Here is a 13,463-nt window from a genome sequence, read left to right as displayed (position 1 = left end):
TATTTATTGTTTATATATTGTTTTGAATTTTTGTAAGGTAAAATGAAAAGGTTATTAAAATAAATGATCATTATGTTGGAAAAAGTAAAAATTGAGATGTTCAAATTAATAAATAAATTAAGAAATCATATATATATATATATATATATATATATATAAATATTTGTACAAAGGTATCAAAAGAACATCTAACTTACCTGCAGATAAAAGCTCATTTGATATTTTAGAAGCCCATATTTTGTGATACAATGCTGTGGATTCCTTTGGTGCTGTTTGTATTTTGATGCTAATCCTACCCCTGATGAGGAGTGGATCACATACTCAAGTGCTTCAATGTGAAACTGTTCCCCATCCTGGTCAAATAAATGCTAGAGCTTGTGATTGGGCAGTGAAAAGGAAAGGCAGGGCTGGAAGTTTTAGAGAAGGAGAAAGAGGAAGGAAAAAGACACCACCGAGATGGAGGAATAGAGAAAGAAGAAAATGGAGGAAGAGGATGTGGAAAATGGAGCTGACCCATGTGACTTTGAGGAGCTGCAAGTAGCTAGGGGCATAGAGTAGTGTAGTGTTATATCTGCCCAATCTGGGTGTGCAGCTTATAAATATTATAACTGAGTTGTGTGTTCTTTGCAAAGGCATATTGGGGTTGGAGATATACTGTTACAAATCTGGCTGGTATAAATATAAAAGTCTCTAACGTTTTCCTTTCATGGGGCTAAAGGGAACTGAGTGAAACAGGGTGGTCATTGGCATTCTATAGTCTAGCCATGAGGGTAGATGGCCTGTGGAATAGAGTGGTAGCTCCAGGCATTTTCTGGAAAAATAGGTTTGGTCAGTTTAGCAAGCCAGCCTCTGAAACCAGGGACAGAAGGCAGTTTGCAGCACAGGGCAATCAGCAAGTGGAGACCAGGAGAGCTATCATGGGAGCTGAGTGAGACCAGGGTGGTTGCTGGTCCAAGAGCCTAGATAGACCAAGTATGGATTTTAAAATTACATGCAACAATACAATGTATTTATAGAAATACTACATTGGAATTCACACACATGCAATTTTATAATTTTATATCACTATATTATGTCAACTGAAATATTATACATATTTTAATAATTTTGTATGAGAAAAATTACAATTAGAAACCAATTTAAAGAATTGTTAACTGATACTGATATGTTTTGGTAATATATGTGTATAAGACACAATTTGGGGATCAAACTCTCAAGTAATGCAGTTTGTGTTATATGAAGAGTACAAATTGCATTCAGTACTTGAATGCATGACCTCAATTGTTCCAATAGTGTTACAGTAGTGTTACAGGCACATTAAGAAATTTTATTTTCTTATATTCAAGAAAATGCAATTTCTGGCCTGAGTAGAGATTGAAGATTACTCTTAGGCAAGTCAGTCTCCTCAGAAAGACAGCTCCACCCTTAATGCATGGTAAAGAAATAGGAATAAATATTCACCTAATGAAACAATGGGATATTTTTAAATCTAGATTTTCTGTTCTCTGTGTAATTGCTTACAAATCCATGGTTATGCAAGTTAACAAATGTAGTAGTTACTTTTCTGTTACTGTAACAAAAGACCATGACCAAAAGCAAGTGATAAAAAGAAAATTTAAATAACCAAAATTATTCTGATACAAAACACAGATACAAACAGAAAAAGAAAGACCAATGTTTTATATTTACCTAGATAGAAAATATTCAATAATGCTTCCAGATCAAACTAAAGAACACATCAAAAAAGATCATCCCAGAGATGGAGAGATACTTCAACATACATAAATCAATCAATGTGTAATCTACCACATAAACAGGCTGAGAGTATAAAACCATGTATGATTATCACATTAGATGCAGAAAAGACCTTTGGCAAGATCCAATATTACTTCATAATAAAAGTTCTATACAGACTAGGGATACAATTGACCTACCTCAACATAACAAAAGTAATTTCCAGAAAGTCCACATCCAACAACACCTTAAATAGAGATGAGCTCAAAGAATTTCTACTAAAATCAAGAAAACAAACAAGGATTTCAGCTCTGTACATACTACTCAATATAGTACTTAAAATCTTAGCTAGAAGAATAAGACACCTGAAGGAGATCAATACAGATTAGCATATGATTCCATAAAGCAGAGGAGGCATGTCATCAGGCAGCTGGAGCAAGAAGAGATCACATCTTCAACAGCAAATGTGAAATGGAGAGAGAACTGGAAGTTAGGTGAGGTTATGAACTCTCAAAGCCTGTACCCATTGACATCTTCTCTCTGCAAGATTGTTCTAACCCATAACCTACCTACACAGTGCCACCACTGGGGGACCAAGTGTTCAAATACCTAAACCTATGGGGATACTTCTTAATCAAACTACTGCTTTAATTCCCTGGCCACCATAAGCTACTGTCATTACATAATTTGAAATTTATTTAGCTCAAATTTAAAAATACCCACAATCTTTCACAGTTTCAGCACTATTTAAAAATCCATATTTTTCTCTACAACTTAAGGAAATCTCTTAATTGTGTCACCCTGTAAAATCAAGTTGCATACAACTTGTTAAATGACTTCCAGCTTCGGGTGGACGCTTACACCTTTAAGCCACATTTGTAGTAAGTTTTGTTTGCTTTCTGTGACCAGAAAATCTTTCTAGTTTTTCCCTCCAAAGTTGGAAGTTTACCTTAGTGGTGGGTCTTACCCTAAGAGGATCCTTCCCATTGTTTGAGTACAGAAGGCTTCTTAACTGTGATAATCTCTTTTGCCCCAAGCCTTGAGTGGAGCATTATACTTTCTAGCATTCTTTTTTTCTCCGAAGTATAAGTTTTCTATTTCTTATTGCCTCACTTGTTCCCTTTCATTAGAATCCTGCAAAAGCATTATTACTAATGATCATACCATGAATTCAGTGTTATGCTGTTTTAAAATTTCCTCCACAGAGAAAGTTAAAATTAGTTTAAAATTTATTATTTGATTTTGTTTTTAAATTTAGACTTAGGCAATGTCTTAGGATAACAGCAAAAGGCAGCCAGATTTATTGTCAAAATGTCAAAGAAACAGCTTCTACTCAGCTGCCTTTAATGCCTTGCTCCCCTCTAAAATCTCTTTTAGCCAGACTACTGTCTGCATTATCCTCGGCACTCCTGACTTCCATATTTCCACAGGAATGGTACTTTAGATTCTGCTTATAGCATTTCTAAAATCTTCCACATTCCTTCCAAACACAATTTAATTAGCTTAGTCACAACAGCACCCCATTTCTAGAACCAAGTTTCTGTTTTACTTAGTTACTTGTCTGTTTCTGTGATAAAATACTATGACCAAAAGCAACTTACAAAAGAGTTTATGTTGATTTCATGGTTCCAGAGCAAAAGTCTGTAATGGTAGAAAAAGCATGGAGACTGGTGGCTAAGTAGGCAGCCAAGTTATCACCTGCTCTACTGCAAACAAAAAGAAACGAGCAAAGGAAGTGGCATGAAGCTAGAAACACTAAAATTCTACCCACAGTCATATACTTACTCTGACAAGGCTGAACCTCCCCAAACAAAACCATCACCTGGGGACTAAGTATTCAAACACCGGAGTCTATGGGTGACACTATACTATCACCATAACTCAGTTTGCTTTTCTAAATTACCCAGAGACATATGTAAAAGTAACTTTTGTTCTCCTGTTGTAACTGTCTCTAAGGCTTCCTGCCTCCATCTGTTAATCTAGGGCTAGTCCTAGAAGCCTCTAGCCTCTGTACAATCTTATCTAGGCCTACATTGTTTTCAGTCTCTGAGACTAACTGCTGAATAAGCTCATACTTTCTTATTCTTTCTGAACTCTGGCTGGCTAATTCAACTCAGTTGTTCTAGTTCAAACTTCTCTGTAGGATGACTGATTCAATCTGGGTTCTCTCTTTCTCTGTCTCTCCTGAATTGCTCTGCTTGACCTCAAAGTAACAGTATCAGTATGTTTAATCTTCTGGATCCTTCTCATTCCTTGGCTTGTTGTCTTTACCCGTGTCTAGCGTGTTCTCCCTCGCTGCAACCTGTCTGTAAAAGTATCCAGTAAAACTGCCTCTTCTCTCTACACTGCCTCTCAAGTAGCTTCTCTTTCTTCTCTTCTCATGAAAATTGGGCATATCCTATTATGTAAAATCTTTTTCTAGTACATCACTTTGTTTGTTACTCAATTAGATATCACCTTTAAACATGGGTGCTTCCTTCTACAATTAACATTATCTTTATTGTTTGGAATTAAAAGTATGTGATAAGGGCAGAGCCACACCACAACTAGAAACATTTTCCCCTAAATAATACAATCTTGAAGTTAATATTATGATCAAATATCCTGCAACAGACATATAATTATTTTTCTTCTTTCTATCTCCTTCTTAAACATATGTTCCCTAACACTTTCAACTTTATCCTTTTTCTAAACTTCTCCCTACCATGAAGCAGCTTGTCTCCCACATGGCTAACCTCCATGGTAGTTTAAGTTAAATGCTCCTGGTTCTTTCTCCTTATTTTTTCTATCTTCCTTCTTTAGGTAGCTGCTAAAATTTTTATCTTGCCACTTTGGGGTTTTTCTTTTAAATTCTAATGAAATTATTGTTGAGTTTTCTTTCAAATATATCCCAAATTTGTTTTATTAGCAAGGATAATAACCCCAAGAAACAACTCCAGTTTCCCTAGATATTCTAGTAATGCCACTGTGGGAAATCAGAGGTAATATATGATAATTTCTGGGTCTGCTATAAGAGGTACTTAATAAAGCATTTTAATTTTAGCTTAACTCTTATGCATGATATCAATTACAACTAAATGTTGCTAAAGCAGGTTTAATTTTGACAATGCATAAAATGCAATATAAGAGGGAAGAAACAACAGAAGATAAAACAAATGTCATAAGTTTAAAAATGTGAATACGAGTGTTTGCTCTGTATGTTTGTCTGTGCACCATGTGTGTTTAATTTCTCATTACAGAATATGCCACCAGAGCTCCTTAGAAATGGAATTGCAGGTGGTTGTTACCTCTCATTTCAGTGCTGGGTGTCAATCCCTGTAAGAACAGATAGTACTCTTAAGTACTAAGCCAGCTCTCATACCTTACAACTCATGGTATTTAGGAGAAAATAAAATTAATTTTCCATTTGTTTCATTAATTCTTACTTGCATTGAACTCCTATTTTTATTAATAGTATTAATGGGAACTTAAATTGATTCTATTATTTAATATTTAAAGATATCAAATATTTTTAAATAAAGAAAATATTTTTCCTAATTTAAATGGACTTCATGAAACTACATACAAATAGAAACATTCTACACATAGGTTAGTGCTACACAAGGTTAGTCAACCTTTAACAAAGAAATGTCTTTCTACCATAGCAATAGTTTGAATATGCTTGACCCAAGGAGTAGCATTATTTGAAGGTGTGTCCTTGTTGGAGTATGTGTGGAGTTATTCCAGGAAGTATGTCACTGTGGGTGTGGGCTTTAAGACCCTTGTCCTAGCTTCCTAGAAGCCAATCTTCTCCTGTTTACCTTCAGAACAAGATACAGAACCCTCAGCTCCTCCAGAGCCATGCCTATCTAAACACTGCAATGTTCCCACCTTGATGATAATGAACTGAACATGTAAGCCAGTCCCAATTAAATGTTGTTTTTATGAGAGTTGCCTTTGTCATGGTGTCTATTCACAACACTAAAACCCTAACACAATGATAAACACACAATCTCAGATTAATCAAAGTGTAGAAAATGAGAGTTTGGAATGCTCACCTCTAAATAGGACATCTATAACCGATCTCTTCACCTCAATGATCAGAGATTACGAAAGAAGAGGCAGAACTATTTTATGAGCCAGATATAGATCAGGATGTTTGTAAATAGTGTTTTTCAAATGTGACAGGGATATTGCACACATGTACTCACAATGTAGCTATCTTCACAGGACCTATACAGGATCAACTTAGCCAAAATTCTAGTATGAAGGGAGAAGGAGGTCATCTAGTCTTATCCTTAGCTAAAAAGCTATTGGTAATTCATTTGTTGCTTAGGAAGGAAAAGTTCATTTTCTTCAGATATGTTCCTTGATATTCTTACCCTTCTCCAGTGAATGATCCTACAACCATGTATACTGGAAGGAGTAAGTGGACTCAGTGAATAGAAAAATCACTACATGAAGTGAGGAAGGAAGAAGTAATAGCTTACATAGAGATTATTTTCTGTTCACTCTTAGTCAAGCCATATGAAGGTCCTACATAGACTCAATAAGTGTATTGCTGCTAAGGCACATCCCAACTCTGTAATCTTTATTAAGAAGGAACTTGAACAATTTGAACATCATCATGCTAGATTTTTATCATTATATTGTAGCATTTTTACTTATAAAATGTTGTATTTATTAGAAGAAAATAATGAAAATCACATTGTAGTTATAAATATTTTATAATTAATATATTTTCTAATCAGGGCCATAATAACTGTACTTTCTTATATGTAATTCTATTAAATATTTGTTTACAGTCTATGAAATGCATGATTGTTAAAAATTTTAAATAATGCTCACAATATTTTATATTTCTTATATCACCAACCTACCTTAGTAAAAATTCATAGGCTATATGTTCCTGAGGTAATGAACTATTGATGTCTTAGTTACTATAGCTTTTATTATATAAGACAATAATTCTTCACATCAATATAAGTATTACTTGAGAACTAATAAAGACTTTTCCAATACCAGTCACTTCTATTTCATCTGTGAGTGGTGTCTCTTGAAATTAATGAAAGTCTAGTTAGAAATTACAATGATAGATTTAACATAGTGTCAACAGAATATAAACCATAAAACTCAAGATTTTGGAGGAGATAAGAAAATCAGTATCTTATTTTAAAACTGCAATGATTTATCATTTGCATGTGTATTTATTTAATTGTTTACAAAACATAACAGCCTTTTCAATAGGACTCACACATCTATACCATAATCATCATTAAGGGAAATAAGATAGTCTTTATGCAACTCTATAACTTTTTGTTTTATTAGAAATTTGGGGTATTAAATCTCAAATTTTCTTGTTCTTCAAACACTATCATTTCACAGTCAGAGTTTTAAAGAATATAATACATACCACTCCAGTCTCTTTATAAATTTTTTTATTGGTTCCTTGTTACCTTGAGGATAGTCTAAGCTTTTGCAACACATGCAGGCTCTTTCATGGATAGGGCTTATTTACCTTATTTGAACATCATTTTCGAACATTCTTCATGTATTCTCATTTATGGGTATCTCATTTGTGGCATCAGAAGTGAATAATTAAGGAAGTATTATTACCAATTTCAAAAGGCTGCTGACATAGACATTACCCTAAAATGTACACATGTAACTAAGGCTAACATAGTATGTCTGCTGGGGTCCAGTTGTCTCACAAATCACATGAAAACTAATCTCAGTCAGACAAGGATAATTTATTGAGTGCACGTCCTAAGACTGATCAATCAGGGCCATAGCTCAGAATTCAGCACTGAGGCTATGACCCTGAATATTTCTGAGGGTCAGCTTATGAAGGAAAAAAAAACACAATGAGCTCATGTGCAAATACAGGAAGTGCTGCCCAGTGGTCAGTTGGAAAGTTTTTGGCATTTGATTTTTGTTGGAAATTAAGTCCTGTGAAATTTGTGAAGGAATCTTGGGTTTCAAGGAATATCCAAAAAGAAACCTACTACTTAGAATTTCCTTACTTTTACAGAACCACATCAAAGTAGAGTAACAGTAGCCTACAACAATACATGCTAAGTTTTAAAAAGACCTAGAAGAGTATTACTATTTCTAATTGATAGAAATAACAAATATTTGAAGAAATGGAAATACTGATTATTTTGACTATCACTGGACATTTTATGCCTGAAATGAGTCATCATACTGTACCCTGTAAATATGTTAAACTATTATGTGTCAATTCAAAAGTTTTTACTCTGTGGTGGTTATTAGGAAATTGATTTAATAAAATTTGAGAACGTAATATTATAGTATTCTTTATAAAGTGTTTCACAAGATTCACACAGTATATCTGTGTGAAAATAGTGCTTCAGGCATAATAATCCTTAATATATGTGCTTTCATTGAAATCCATCATAGAATGAGGTTCCAGAGATTCTGGTCAATCATTTAAAGAGGACCCGTTTTTAGAGGGTTAACCATACCACAGAAACATATGTTCTACATTCAAAGGCACTAGCAAAGACAAAGCTGGATCTTGACTAATAATAATAATAAAATAGTATGCTTTTATTTCAAACCAAAGAGTCTATAATATTTTTAAACATTTTTAATTTTATTATATTATCATCAAAAATTATAAGCAGCTTTTCAAAGTTTATAGTGCTAGAAAATGATAGAGCCAGGATTCAAGTATATTTCATTCTGAATGAAGTCAGTTTCCTTTAGCTTTGTAAATGCTGTGATTCTGCATTTTTATAAATATTTGAAAAATAAAGGTTAACTTCCCATAACTTAAATAATGTTTCTGCCTATCAGCAATATTTCTACTGCATGTTAATCATAGGGTTAAACATGTTCACTTTGTACCATTGATAGAAAATGCTAAGTATTTATTAAATGTGCATGAGTAATTTTGACAAGTTTCACATATTTTCACGTTAAACTAAATTGAAATTCCCATGAGTTTGGTATAGTTAATCAACAAATGAAGAAATAGCATGTCAGAAAAAAATTAGAAACTTCTCTGAGGCCATAAAAATAAGGTAATGTTGGGGTTGAATTTTATTATAAAGCTATGGCTTTGTTTTCTATACTAGACATGTGGATCAGCATTGAGAATTTTGTTCTGAATTTCTATGTGTGTACAATTCAATTACTTAAGGTGTCATTAATTCAGCAATTTTTGTCCAATTAGGAGTCCAAATCATTGCAACTAACTAATCAAAACAATAGTAATGGATATTTGTAGTACATAGGAGTGACAGTATGACTTGAGGCAAGCTGCAAAGTGCTTAACAACTGTTGCATGGGTTCCCAGTTTAAAAGAAACAAAATAATCATTGTAGCATATATTATCCACTAATATATCTATTACTTATTGCTCATATGTGACCTAATCACTTTATATCAACTAATTTAGGGTAAATGGGCACTTATCCAATGAGAAGAGATTGTAAATATATAATCACTTAGTCTTTCAGTTTTTACATACTTTAGTTTTTATGTAATGCCTGGATACACCTTCATATTTGCTGACCATCATCACAGTTGTAATTGGCATGGCTGCAGTAAAGACCTTATGGGCAAAACTAAATAAATTCAGTAATGATCTCTTTAATGAGATACCATACTTCATGTCCCAGTAGTCATGCTCCACAGTGCAATCCCTATAAGCAGGCAGAGCAGCCATTGAGACTTTTGGGGTCTGCCCATTTGTGCAACATTTTCTTCCTTCTTTTCGTCCTTTCTTCCTCCCTCCTGCCCTTTTTTCTTCCCTCCCTCCCCCTCTTTAATTATCTTTTCAGATACTGACCAGAATTTAAATATGTTTTTTTTCTCCATAGTACTCTGGGCCTCCTCACTCTTTCTTAAACATCATAATTTTATTCCCCATCTCTTCTCTATTCTCCACCTATTAGAAGCTGTTGATTTTTACTGCTTGTCTGCTCTAGGTTTTTCTTTACACTCTAATAAAATTGTCTTCCAGGTTCTGTTTGAATCTATTCTAAAGTTCTTTCACTATTGATACTAAGAAGGCCAAGAGGGGACCTCAGTTTCTTTGGTATCATCTGGTGGCCATGAAAAGAATCCTCAAGTTGTCTGGTAACAAGGCACAATTGTATAGGTAAACACATACTTTCATCTTAATCCTAATAAGAGGGGAAGAATAAAGAAAGAAATGTGTCTCATTTAACATTGCTTAACAAAAGAGCTTTTAGAGGCGCCACCTGGCATTCCAAAATAAAGCAACATTCCTCACATTCTTGAAACTGAATCTCCAGTGGACCAGTTACACTGCATTAAAATTGTTTTATGTCTATCTACTAAAAGAACTATTTTAATTTTCCAGAAAAATAAAGCTACATTTACGTTGTATCAAATTCCTTTGTTTTGGCAAATATGTTGAACAACATTTAGGTAATTTCAACCCTGCATTCATTCATTATATTATAAATGAATACCTGTTTAAGTCATAAGTGCTCATTTCTGCTGAAACAGCCAGGCCCTTTATGGTTTAACAGGAGGAAGGAAATACATGCATTTTTTCTTATAGCCATCATTTAATATGAGAGCCTTCATCTTTTATCTCTGAAAAGCAGTCCTGTCAGGAAGATGAACTTCTTTCTGAGGAACTAAATTGGTTTAAGCATAAGAGAAACTCCACTATATCTGATACTTACTGTTCAGTGCTGATATGGAATGGCATACCACGGGAGAGACACTTTGAGTTAATATAAATGCTCACTTAGTATATCAATATTCCTGATAATATGTCTCCACTTGCATTTTCCTTGTCACCCTATTTTACGTTCATGACTTGGATATAAGGTTACTTTGTCTACCCTGTGGTTCCATGTTTTACAAATGTTAATTCTGTTTTTGATAAGTGAGTAAATTATCTTTGATTCATGCAGCATGCATGTTTGTAATTGTTTTCTTAAATTCTTTGCCAAAGATTAGAAATTACTTAGATAATATATTTTTCACACACAATTTGATGATTTGTGTTATAGTTCAGTCGAGAATCTGGCCTTTTAAATATGTGTATTGTGCCCAGAAAAAAATGTAAGAATTATATATTGAACTGATTAAATTTTTTTTCAAATAACTAAAAAAAAAAAAAAAAACCCAGTAAACATTTACTGTGAGATAACTATGGCTTTTTAAATGTTTTAACAATGTTGTACACTAAGATATGTACCAAGATAAAGTAAAATTGAAAATGACAAGAAAAATATAGAAGGAAAAGTGTACCTACAAAAAGCAATAATTTCCTACTCTAATAAAAATCATAAAAATTAATAAAATTTTAAAAGAGCATAAAATATGCAGATCACATGTAGAGATTATATGCAGAAACATTAAAATAAATATACAACATATGAAATGAGATACATCACTAATATAAAAATATATACAAATTAAAATAATGAAAGATGGGCCAGGCATGGAGGTATACACCCTTAATCCCAGCACTTAGGAAGCAGAGGCACATGGATCTCTCACTTCAAGACCAGTTTGTTCTACAGAGCAAGTTCCAGGAAATGAACCCTGCCTCAAAAAACAAAAATAAAATAAAAAGTAACAAAAACTAAAAAATATTAAGGACAAATCAACTCTCCTAATACTTTGTCATTGTTTAAGATGCTTTGTTACATGTTATATTAAAAATGTTGTGGTGAGGGCTCCTAGGCGGAGAACAGACGAGTTGCGGGTACCAGAAGCCCCTTCCAAGATGATGCCTACACCGGTTATCCTGTTGAAAGAGGGTACTGATAGCTCCCAAGGCATCCCTCAGCTTGTGAGTAACATCAGTGCCTGCCAAGTGATTGCTGAGGCGGTAACAACCACCCTAGGTCCCCGTGGCATGGACAAACTTATTGTGGCTGGCCGAGGAAAAGCAACAATTCTAATGATGGGGCCACAATTCTGAAACTCCTCGATGTTGTCCATCCTGCATCAAAGACTTTAGTGGACATTGCCAAGTCCCAAGATGCAGAGGTAGGTGATAGCACCACTTCAGTGACCCTCCTGGCTGTGGAGTTTCTGAAGCAGGTGAAGCCCTACGTGGAGGAAGGTCTACACCTCCAGATCATCATCCGAGCTTTCGGCACAGCCACCCAGCTGACTGTTAACAAAATCAAAGAGAAAGTTGTGACTGTGAAGAAGCAAGATAAAGTAGTACAGAGGAAGATGCTAGAGAAGTGTGCAATGACAGCCCTGAGCTCCAGGCTCATCTCCCAGCAGAAGATCTTCTTTGCCAGGATGGTGGTGGACGTTGTGATGATGCTTGACGAGTTGCTGCAGCTCAAAATGATTGGCATCAAGAAGGCGCAGGGCGGGGCCCTGGAGGAGTCTCAGCTGGTGGCTGGTGTTGCATTCAAGAAGACTTTCTCTTATGCTGGGTTTGAAATGCAGCCCAAAAAGTATAAGAACCCCAAGATTGCCCTCTTAAATGTTGAACTTGAGCTGAAAGCAGAGAAAGATAATGTTGAAATCAGAGTCCACACAGTGGAGGATTACCAGGCAATTGTTGACACCGAGTGGAGCATTCTCTATGACAAGTTAGAGAAGATCCATCAGTCTGGAGCCAAAGTCATCTTGTCTAAACTCCCTATTGGGAATGTTGCTACCCAGTACTTTGCTGATAGGGACATGTTCTGTGCTGGCTGAGTGCCTGAGGAGGATCTGAAGAGGACAATGATGGCTTGTGGAGGCTCAATCAAGACCAGTGTGAATGCTCCAAATCAGGATGTGCTTGGCCACTGCCAGGTGTTTGAAGAGACTCAAATCGGAAGAGAGAGGTACAATTTCTTCACTGGTTGCCCAAAGGCCAAGACATGTACCATCATCCTCCGTGGTGGCGCTGAGCAGTTAATGGAGGAGACAGAGAGGTCCCTACATGATGCCATCATGATTGTGAGGAGGGCCATCAAGAATGACTCTGTAGTGGCTAGTGGTGGAGTCATTGAGATGGAGCTTTCCAAATACTTGCGGGATTACTCAAGGACCATTCCAGGGAAACAACAGCTGTTGATTGGGGCATATGCCAGGGCCCTGGAGATTATTCCATGGCAGCTATGTGACAACGCTGGCTTTGATGCCACAAACATCCTCAACAAGCTGCGGGCTTGACATGCACGGGGGGGATGTGGTATGGGGTGGACATCAACAATGAGGATATTGCTGACAACTTCCAGGCGTTTGTGTGGGAGCTGGCCACGTTGCGAATCAACACTCTGACAGCAGCCTCTGAGGCTGCGTGCCTTATAATGTCGGTGGATGAGACTATCAAGAACCCCTGCTCCACGGTGGATGCTCCAGCTCCAGCAGCTGGCTGAGGCTGAGGCCAGGCCTGCTTCCATTGAGAGGTAGTCTCATGCCTCCTTGTGAGGTGAATGGGGGTGAGAAAATGGTTCATTAGAAGGCTGTGTTCTCACTGGAGGTTATTTAAATAAAATGTAAGGTTATTTTAAAAAATGTTGTGGTGAAACAGGTATTTAGATATGGCATAATAAAATACATCTCTTTTGAGAACAGAAAAATTTAGCAATATCTACCAAAATAACAAAATGCCTATAACAAACCCAGTAAATCACATGTCTAGGAATTTAGCCTTTTCTCATACCTACTTTAATGTATTCATAAACATTTTATACAATTAAATATCTATAGCTAAATTTATACTAATGAACATTTTCATCTTTATATGTAGCTACATGAATATACAAACACATTATATATAC

The 13,463-nt window shown here is 35.4% G+C and overlaps 1 pseudogene; it reads left to right on the top strand.

Moving 5' to 3' along the window:
- The first annotated feature begins 11,406 nt into the window (after positions 1 to 11,406).
- On the top strand, positions 11,407 to 13,085 carry LOC117694517 (T-complex protein 1 subunit eta pseudogene; annotated as a pseudogene).
- Positions 13,086 to 13,463: the final 378 nt, after the last annotated feature.

Source organism: Arvicanthis niloticus, chromosome X (assembly GCF_011762505.2).
Source record: "Arvicanthis niloticus isolate mArvNil1 chromosome X, mArvNil1.pat.X, whole genome shotgun sequence".
Lineage (NCBI taxonomy): Eukaryota > Metazoa > Chordata > Mammalia > Rodentia > Muridae > Arvicanthis > Arvicanthis niloticus.
Note: the sequence above shows the minus strand (reverse complement) of the source record. Positions and strands in the feature narration are given on the sequence as shown.